The sequence below is a fragment of the Phoxinus phoxinus genome (genome assembly GCF_949152265.1).
Source record: "Phoxinus phoxinus genome assembly, chromosome: 1".
NCBI classification, from domain to species: Eukaryota; Metazoa; Chordata; class Actinopteri; order Cypriniformes; family Leuciscidae; genus Phoxinus; species Phoxinus phoxinus.
Window position 1 is genome coordinate 637,728 of NC_136876.1, and position 8,804 is coordinate 646,531.

Below are 8,804 nucleotides of genomic sequence, written 5' to 3' on the forward strand. Positions count from 1 at the left end.
ACACAGAACAGAGAGAGGATTATACAGTCTGAGTCTGTCCATTACTGTATGTAATATTATATTTAAAGCAGTTTATATATGAAGCACAAGAGAATGACTTTCAACACTGTAGGCTAATATCTATAAACCCATATAAATGAGAATAAATCTGGCTTTTATATGTTGTGGTGGCAATTTTATGATATTCATTGATCTTTAGTAAAATATAGATGATTCAAAGAATGTCACATGTGTGTCTCTCACTTGTAGTGAGAGAAGATTCTGTTTATGTACCTGGGGAGAATAAATACTTCTATTTTATCATTTGACTCTGAGTGTCTCTTACGCAGTGATGTTGTCACATTGTTAATGTGTTTTCTGTTGTTTATCATGGACTTTTAGTTTGTTTTCCATCTTCAGTGTTTTCATCATCTCTGTCGTCATTTTCATTAGTTCATTTTCGTCACCTGTTTAGTTAATTAGTCTTTGTTAATCATCATCATCATCACCTGTCGTCACTCGTTGTCATCTGTGTATTTAAGTTCCTGTCTCTCACCCTTGAGTTGTCGGTCAATGCTTATGCTAATGCTTATGTTTGTTTATGTTACGTTGTATGGAGAGTGTTACCCTTGCCTGTACCAGTTTTGTTTAAGTTTTATTATAGTAAAAGTTTGAATTGGAACATTAGGCCTCTGCCTGTCTTCATCCACACCATACCCGTGACAGATTGACCGACCAAAAAGTTATGGAGGAGGACACTATGGAGGCATTTCTGTTTAACCAGAATGGGTGTTCCATGGAGGAATTCGTGGAGTTGTACCTCCACCTCCACCAAGATGTGTACTGGAGTGAGAGCGAGTTGAAGCAGCGCTTCTGGTGCGGACTGGACGATCCCCGGGACCAGTTACTACTGTTGGGAGACTTAAACCTACCTTTTTGTGACTTTTTAGATAAAGCCCTTTTGGTGTCTGGGTCTTCCCTCGCGGTCTCACCTGTCGCTCCGGAACTTCAGGAGCCGGTGCCTGAGCTTTTTGGCTTCCAGATTTCGCTGCTGCAGTGGGAGGAACTAGAGCCCGCTGATCCTGCGCCAGAGCCTGCTGATCCTGCGCCAGAGCCCGCTGATCCTGCGCCAGAGCCCGCTGATCCTGCGCCAGAGCCCGCTGATCCTGCGCCAGAGGCCGCTGATCCTGCGCCAGAGCCTGCTGATCCTGCGCCAGAGCCCGCTGATCCTGCGCCAGAGCCCGCTGATCCTGCGCCAGAGCCCTCATCACTGCCCAGCACAGAGCCCTCATCGCTGCCCAGCACAGAGCCCTCATCGCTGCCCAGCACAGAGCCCTCATCACTGCCCAGCACAGAGCCCTCATCGCCGTCCATCCCAGAGCTTCCTGCACCGCTGGTCCCGTCCAGCCCAGAGCTTCCTGCACCGCTGGTTCCGTCCAGTCCAGAGCTTCCTGTACCGCTGGTCCCGTCCAGCCCAGAGCTTCCTGCACCGCTGGTCCCGTCCAGCCCAGAGCTTCCTGCACCGCTGGTCCCGTCCAGCTCAGAGCTTCCTGCACCGCTGGTCCCGTCCAGCCCAGAGCTTCCTGCACCGCTGGTCCCGTCCAGCCCAGAGCTTCCTGCACCGCTGGTCCCGTCCAGCCCAGAGCTTCCTGCACCGCTGGTCCCGTCCAGCCCAGAGCTTCCTGCACCGCTGGTTCCGTCCAGCCCAGAGCTTCCTGCACCGCTGGTCCCGTCCAGCCCAGAGCTTCCTGCACCGCTGGTCCCGTCCAGCCCAGAGCTTCCTGCACCGCTGGTCCCGTCCAGCCCAGGGCCTTCGCCGCTGGTCCCGTTCAGCCCAGAGCCTTCGCCGCTGGTCCCGTCCAGCCCAGGGCCTTCGCCGCTGGTCCCGTTCAGCCCAGAGCCTTCGCCGCTGGTCCCGGTCAGCTCAGAGTCCTCTTCGCCGCGGGTCCAGTCCAGTGCTGACCTCCCCAAGAAAATTTTGGGGGGGGGCAATAAGTCCTCTGAGGGGATCGTGGAGGCCCTGCCGACACGACCGCCATGGCCGCCCGAAGGGTCCTCACCGCCATGGTCACCCGAAGGGTCCTCACCGCCATGGCCGCCCGAAGGGTCCTCACCGCCATGGTCGCCCGAAGGGTCCTCACCGCCATGGCCGCCCGAAGGGTCCTCACCGCCATGGCCGCCCGAAGGGTCCTCACCGCCATGGCCGCCCGAAGGGTCCTCACCGCCATGGTCGCCCGAAGGGTCCTCACCGCCATGGCCGCCCGAAGGGTCCTCACCGCCATGGCCGCCCGAAGGGTCCTCACCGCCATGGCCGCCCGAAGGGTCCTCACCGCCATGGCCGCCCGAAGGGTTCTCACCGCCATGGCCGCCCGAAGGGTCCTCACCGCCATGGCCGCCCGAAGGGTCCTCACCGCCATGGCCGCCCGAGGGGTCGTCTCCGCCGTGGCCACTCGAAGGGTCCTCACCACCATGGACGCCTGAGGGTCCGTCTGCTCCGCCCTGGAGGCTTCCTGCTCCAGATCGGCCACCTGTTCATCAGCCTCCAGGGCGCCCACCCTCCCACCCCTTTGGATGTTTTACGGCGCGAGGACGCGCCTGGGGGGAGGGGGGGGGTTCTGTCACATTGTTAATGTGTTTTCTGTTGTTTATCATGGACTTTTAGTTTGTTTTCCATCTTCAGTGTTTTCATCATCTCTGTCGTCATTTTCATTAGTTCATTTTCGTCACCTGTTTAGTTTATTAGTCTTTGTTAATCATCATCATCATCACCTGTCGTCACTCGTTGTCATCTGTGTATTTAAGTTCCTGTCTCTCACCCTTGAGTTGTCGGTCAATGCTTATGCTAATGCTTATGTTTGTTTATGTTACGTTGTATGGAGAGTGTTACCCTTGCCTGTACCAGTTTTGTTTAAGTTTTATTATAGTAAAAGTTTGAATTGGAACCTTAGGCCTCTGCCTGTCTTCATCCACACCATACCCGTGACAGATGTTTGTTTGATGAATTTTTGCCACAACAATGTAAAACACAATGTACGGCCTGAAGTGAAATGGTTTCACCACTTGGTGTAAAGAGTGTGGCGTGGACCCAGTTACTGGATGTCATCCAAGATATCCATGTCTTTCTTTCTTCAGTCGAAAATAAATTAAGGTTTTTGAGGAAAACATTCCAGGATTTTTCTACACAGAATGGACTTCAATGGCAACCATCTATCCCAATTTCAAAGAAGGTTCAAATGTCCGTCTCAATGCAGCTTCAAAGTCTCGGCACGATCCCAGTCGAGAGATAAGAGTCTTATCCAGCAAAACCATCGGCCATTTTCAGAAAAAATAAATATATATACTTTTAAACCACAAATGCCCGTCTTATACCATCTCTGAGATGCGCCACCTATTACGTCATCACGTTGGAACAAAAACATGGATTGACTATCACAGTAAGCGGCCAGAAGTAGCATTGACTTCTTCAATCACAAGTACAAATGTGATCAACTTCTTGATCTGACTATGGATGTCAATTCAAGAACGTGGAGTTTGCTGCATTCAAAGGTTTCTATTAACAATGTGTTTTTGCAGCGTTGAGCACTGAAGCCAATCACAGACATGTCTGTTGATCTCCTGAACGCGATGGCCAATCAGAGGCGTTTAAGTTATGCAATTATGCAATTTAATTATGCAGTGTACAGCAGTGGTTCCCAAAGTGGGGGGGAGCGGGGGATCGCGAGATGATTTACAGAAACGTAATTTTTTTTTATGTTTAAAAAGGTTGTAATGATGCGAGTATAAATTTAGGATAATTTAAATAAACTGGAAATAAAACTTTGTTTGCTCCAATTAATTATTACAGTGTGACGGTGTCACTCACAATTTACAGAACAACAACATGCGCTAGCTAGCTAGATGCACATTTAGTGTTTTGCTAAACAGCGATCGGTCTATTTTGAGATCTAAACTTGATAAAAAATGAAATGGTGGTTATTATCATCAAAAGAGAACGAGAAAGGAGCAGAGATGCCTGCTGATGAGAGAGCGGGATCAGCAGAAAATACAGAGGGCAGAGAAGAGGATGAGCCGCCAGGACTAACGTTACCCTCCACCTCTGGAAGGGCAGCCCGCCAAACCCGTGCCCCGCAAACGGACCATTCCTCCTCGAAAGCCAGAAAACACAGAGAGGAATACATAAACAATGGTTTCACGTGCATTGTTATAAATCAGGTGCAACACCCTCAATGCGTTGTGTGCTCCGAAGTCCTCGCACATGAGAGTCTGAAGCCCGTGAAAATGCAAAGACACCTGAACACCAAACACCCCAGCCTCACAGATAAACCCACGGACTTTTGATTACTTTATAATTACTTTACAACACTTTTAAAAACTGTTTTATAATTCAGGAGTCATGGATAGTGGAAACCTTTTCAGTAACAAATAAATTTTATCACTAATAATTTCAAGATTTTATTTCTAGAGCAGATGTGTTTGGTTCAGAGCAGATGTGTTTCACACACTTAAAGCAACACGTTAAGTCACCAATAGCAACTAGCAGAATTTAAACACTCAGTTGGTCAGAACAGAGGAAAACCACAGGAGGAGAGCATTAACGTTGAGCATTATTCATAGCTCTAAAGTGCTTATATTATGTGAGCATTTGTAAAGTCCCATTTCTAAAGACTTTAAACATCACCAGCTCCTCCTGTGGTTTTCCTCTGTTCTGACCAACTGAGTGTTTAAATTCTGCTAGTTGCTATTGGTGACTTAACGTGTTGCTTTAAGTGTGTGAAACACATCTGCTCTGAACCAAACACATCTGCTCTAGAAATAAAATCTTGAAATTATTAGTGATAAAATTTATTTGTTACTGAAAAGGTTTCCACTATCCATGACTCCTGAATTATAAAACAGTTTTTAAAAGTGTTGTAAAGTAATTATTAGCACCAGCTTGGTAAAAAACAAACGCATTTGCACATGAGCATCTCTAAAACAGAAATAGGGCCCTATCTTGCACCCACACCCACACACACACACACACTTAAAGAAATAGGGCCCTATCTTGCACCCAGCGCAATTGATTTGTACACGACGCATGTATCATTCCTATTCTGCACCGACGCACAGCGCACTTTCCCTCCACAGACGCACGTCGGTAAATTAGGGAATGAACTTGCGCTCGCGGGGGCGGTTCAGTGTAAAGAGGAGTGTGTTCCGGCGCAAACGTTCCCTGGTGATATTCTGCAGTTCCAGAAAACAACTCCGTTATTCAGATGCTATTTTAAGGGTGCATGGGTCTTTAAGTGTAGTGTGTCCACAACACACACACACACTTTGCTTCTCTCATCTACACAGATGCAGCCGTTCATATTTTTGCAAACCATAAATAATTACAAGGAAAAATATTAACCCCCTGGGGTCGGCAAACGCGCGGGCGCGTTTTGCTCGTTTTTTTTTACATAGCAGCAAAATAGACCTAAAATACTCAGTCAGTTTTGGTCATACAGCCTTAAGAAATATGAAAAAATAATCTGTTAAATGTCTACTTTTTTATGTGTCCACTTACAATCGAAATAAAACATTGTGCTTTTGTAAAATAAAGAAAGTAAACAGGGAGTGCTTTCTGCCTCTCCGTCTCCGTGAACTTTTTTTCTGAAGCACTTCTCTAAACTCAAATAAAACTCAGCGAATACTATTCACTCAGACATGAGATATATATATCTATAATCATTTAAGTGTGTAGTTTTAAATTATCTAATTCAAAACTAAAAGAAATATTCTCTGTTTATGTAATCTATATATAAAGAGCGAGAGATCAGCCGTCCTCATTATCTTTCTGCCAGCTCATTACTCCGCTAATGTGACACGCCCATCGAGAGCGCGCGCTATTCAAATTCTAATCTGAAGCAACACATGCAAACCAGTCAACGCCCACAACAGCTGGAAAACACACTCGCTGTGAGGAATAATAATATCGTGATAATCCTGGAAATGTTACCTCAAACGTGCTGGAGTAGCCGAACAACGGGTCCAGCTGCAGATCATCAGTAAGTGCTTTGTTCTAATCGCGATATGATATGGTGTCTGTAAACCGCAAAAGACTGTTTATATTTGAATCGCGTTTCTGTGTTTGAATGAATGCACGGCGCATGCTGTTGTTTACTACAGCTCGCGCGAGTTTCGCTTTTAGCAAACTATATTGCCTACTGAGATGAGTAAAAATCGACTGAATACGTTTAAATAAAATGTATTTGTATAAGCAACATATTAAACTGCAAATTAACATTTATGCCCTAATATATATTATAAAAGACCATATGTTACAGACGAAATATGAAAGACAACATTTCGTTTTGGATAGATTATTTATAAAGCTTATACTGCCACATCAAAACCTAATTTACAAGGTACAAACAAAATCTTAAAAGGTCAATATAAGCCTTCTCTATAAATTATTTTTGTGTTTTATTAGTGACAAATTTGGGGAGAGGATAGCCTACATAATCCAAAACTTTCTGAAAATACGAATGAGAATTAACTGCACAATTAGAAATGTTTACCTTGGATATTATACAATTTGCAAGCATACAGTTTGTGGAAAAATACACTTTTTTCAAGATGTTTCCAACTCTGAACCAATTATGTATATATATATATATATATATATATATATATATATATATATATATATATATATATATATACTGGTATATATATGTATGTATGTATATATGTGTGTGTGTTGTCTTTGCATTTTTTCTTGTAGCCACAGTGACACCTGAATGAAAGGCTCATTAGTATGCAGCATTAGCGGGTCTTTGTCTTCAGGTGTGAATGAGGACATTATTCATGACCTTGTTGGATCATTCACGCCCACCTGCATATTGCCTTTCCAAACAAAAAGTGTCTTACAAAATTTAAATCAATCTATTGTTTAATGTGAACGATTAGCCCGGATGATTTTCAGATCATTTTAAAGTAAATACTCTAGCCGACAAGATCCATTAGTCAAAAGTATTGTGGGAATATGTGAAGTTGGTCGTTTGTGGTCTTATATCAGAACATTTAAGTTTGAGTTTTTTGAATAACCACGCATAAATAATATTCTCTCAAAAATGCAAACATGTACATACATGTTGCTCACATATTATGATAGCCATGTTCATGCTAAATAGAGTGTAATTACACCTTTGCCATTAATATGTTTATAAGCAACTGAAAAAAATACAAATATCAGGGCATATCAAAACATCTCAAGGACCCCAAAAACACCTTAGACTCCAGAGGGTTAACACACGAGGGAGATCATTGTGGTGTCCATGAAGATGTGAAAAAATAGGCATAAATCTAGCAACACATTTACCCAAATTATTATATGCCTGCTTAAAGCTCGGGTAGGTAATCCTGTTCAGAAACATTTTTTTTATACTGGGTGAAATGGTCCTTCCATTCTGATAGTAGTCAATACATTATGTGTTCAGAAAAAGGAATGAAACAAATCTGACCTCTGTAGCAGCTGTAGGACAGTAAAAACTCTGACCAATCACTGCCATCCGGTGCGAATGTAAAGAACCAATCAGATGCCTTCATGTCTCGTGCCCGAGCACCACTGCATGCACAGCAGTGATGCGCGGGTTGATCCAAAAATGAGCGACGAGTGCCTGCGGTCACCCGCGGTACGAGCCATCCAAAAATATTTTTAATGATATTCGGGTCGCGGTCGGTCGGGTCGTTTGAAATAAAGATGCCAATTAAACCTTTGTAATTTATATAGTACTAGACACAATGTTCTATGAAATAGGTCTACACTTTATTGGCTGAATAACTGCGCGAGGATGACGCACGAGCTCAGTCAGAGATGACAGCGGGAAATCCTTATTTACCTTTTGAATGTTGAGCGTTATTAACTTTTGAATAAAAGCTGACGCGGGACAAAATGCCCGATTTCCCAACGCGTTGAACTGAGCAATGCCATTGTGCCATTTTAATAGGCTACTTTTAAACGCATATAGCTCAGTAATGTCAGTTTTATGTATTTGCTGAGAACGGGCAGAGTTTTTGTTGGGAAATTCGGAGAGACGCACACGTCGATTAGACTGGAAAAACACATGCAGCATCTTATTGTTAAGAAAATGAAACGAAATAAATGAATAAATCAAGCCTTTATTACAAAACACTAGGCTATATCATACAGCACTCAGAAAAATGCGCATCGCTAGTTCCTCCGTCTATGGCCCATGACGCTACGATGAGCATTTACTAGCTACTTTAAAAAAACGCGGGTCAGGAAGCAGGTCGGGTACAATATTTTCTTTATTTTTTTTTTGCGGTCCGAGTTGCGGTCGGGTTAGTTGAAAACGTCGGTCGGATGCGGGTTGTTTATACATTGACCCGCGCATCCCTGGTGCACAGCCCTGCGTGCACTAATCACATGTCACCGTTTCCGGAAACATTTATCTCACTACACCGACTAAGCAGGAGTTTGCAGCACAATGGCAGAAAAAATGCAGCCAAAACTACCAATACCAGCTTTGCTTGTAACTACTCGCCCTGACAAAAAGGCTAAAAAAAGAAAGTCTGAGGCAGAAAAGGCTGCAACGAAACTGGCACTTGATAAAGCCAGAGGACAAACTCGGGTCAACATTGGTTCAGCATTTGAACGGTGGAGACAACTAAGGAAGCTGAAGGGCCTAAAAAGCGATGCCGAGGTTGCGGTCTTTCTGCTGGACAGGTAATTATTTGTTTTGTGAATGTGGATGCGCGTTCATGTTTGTGGGGGGGCGTAGCTTTGGACGGAGCACTGACAGGAGGGGGCGGAGCTTAGAAGAGGTGCCACTTTCAAA

The 8,804-nt window shown here is 44.5% G+C and overlaps 1 protein-coding gene across 1 annotated transcript in view; it reads right to left on the bottom strand.

The window, feature by feature from the left end:
• LOC307006000 (uncharacterized protein) overlaps positions 1-8,804 on the bottom strand; it is a 229,927-nt gene that overhangs the window by 99,362 nt on the left and 121,761 nt on the right. The gene's annotated exons all lie outside the window — the stretch shown is intronic.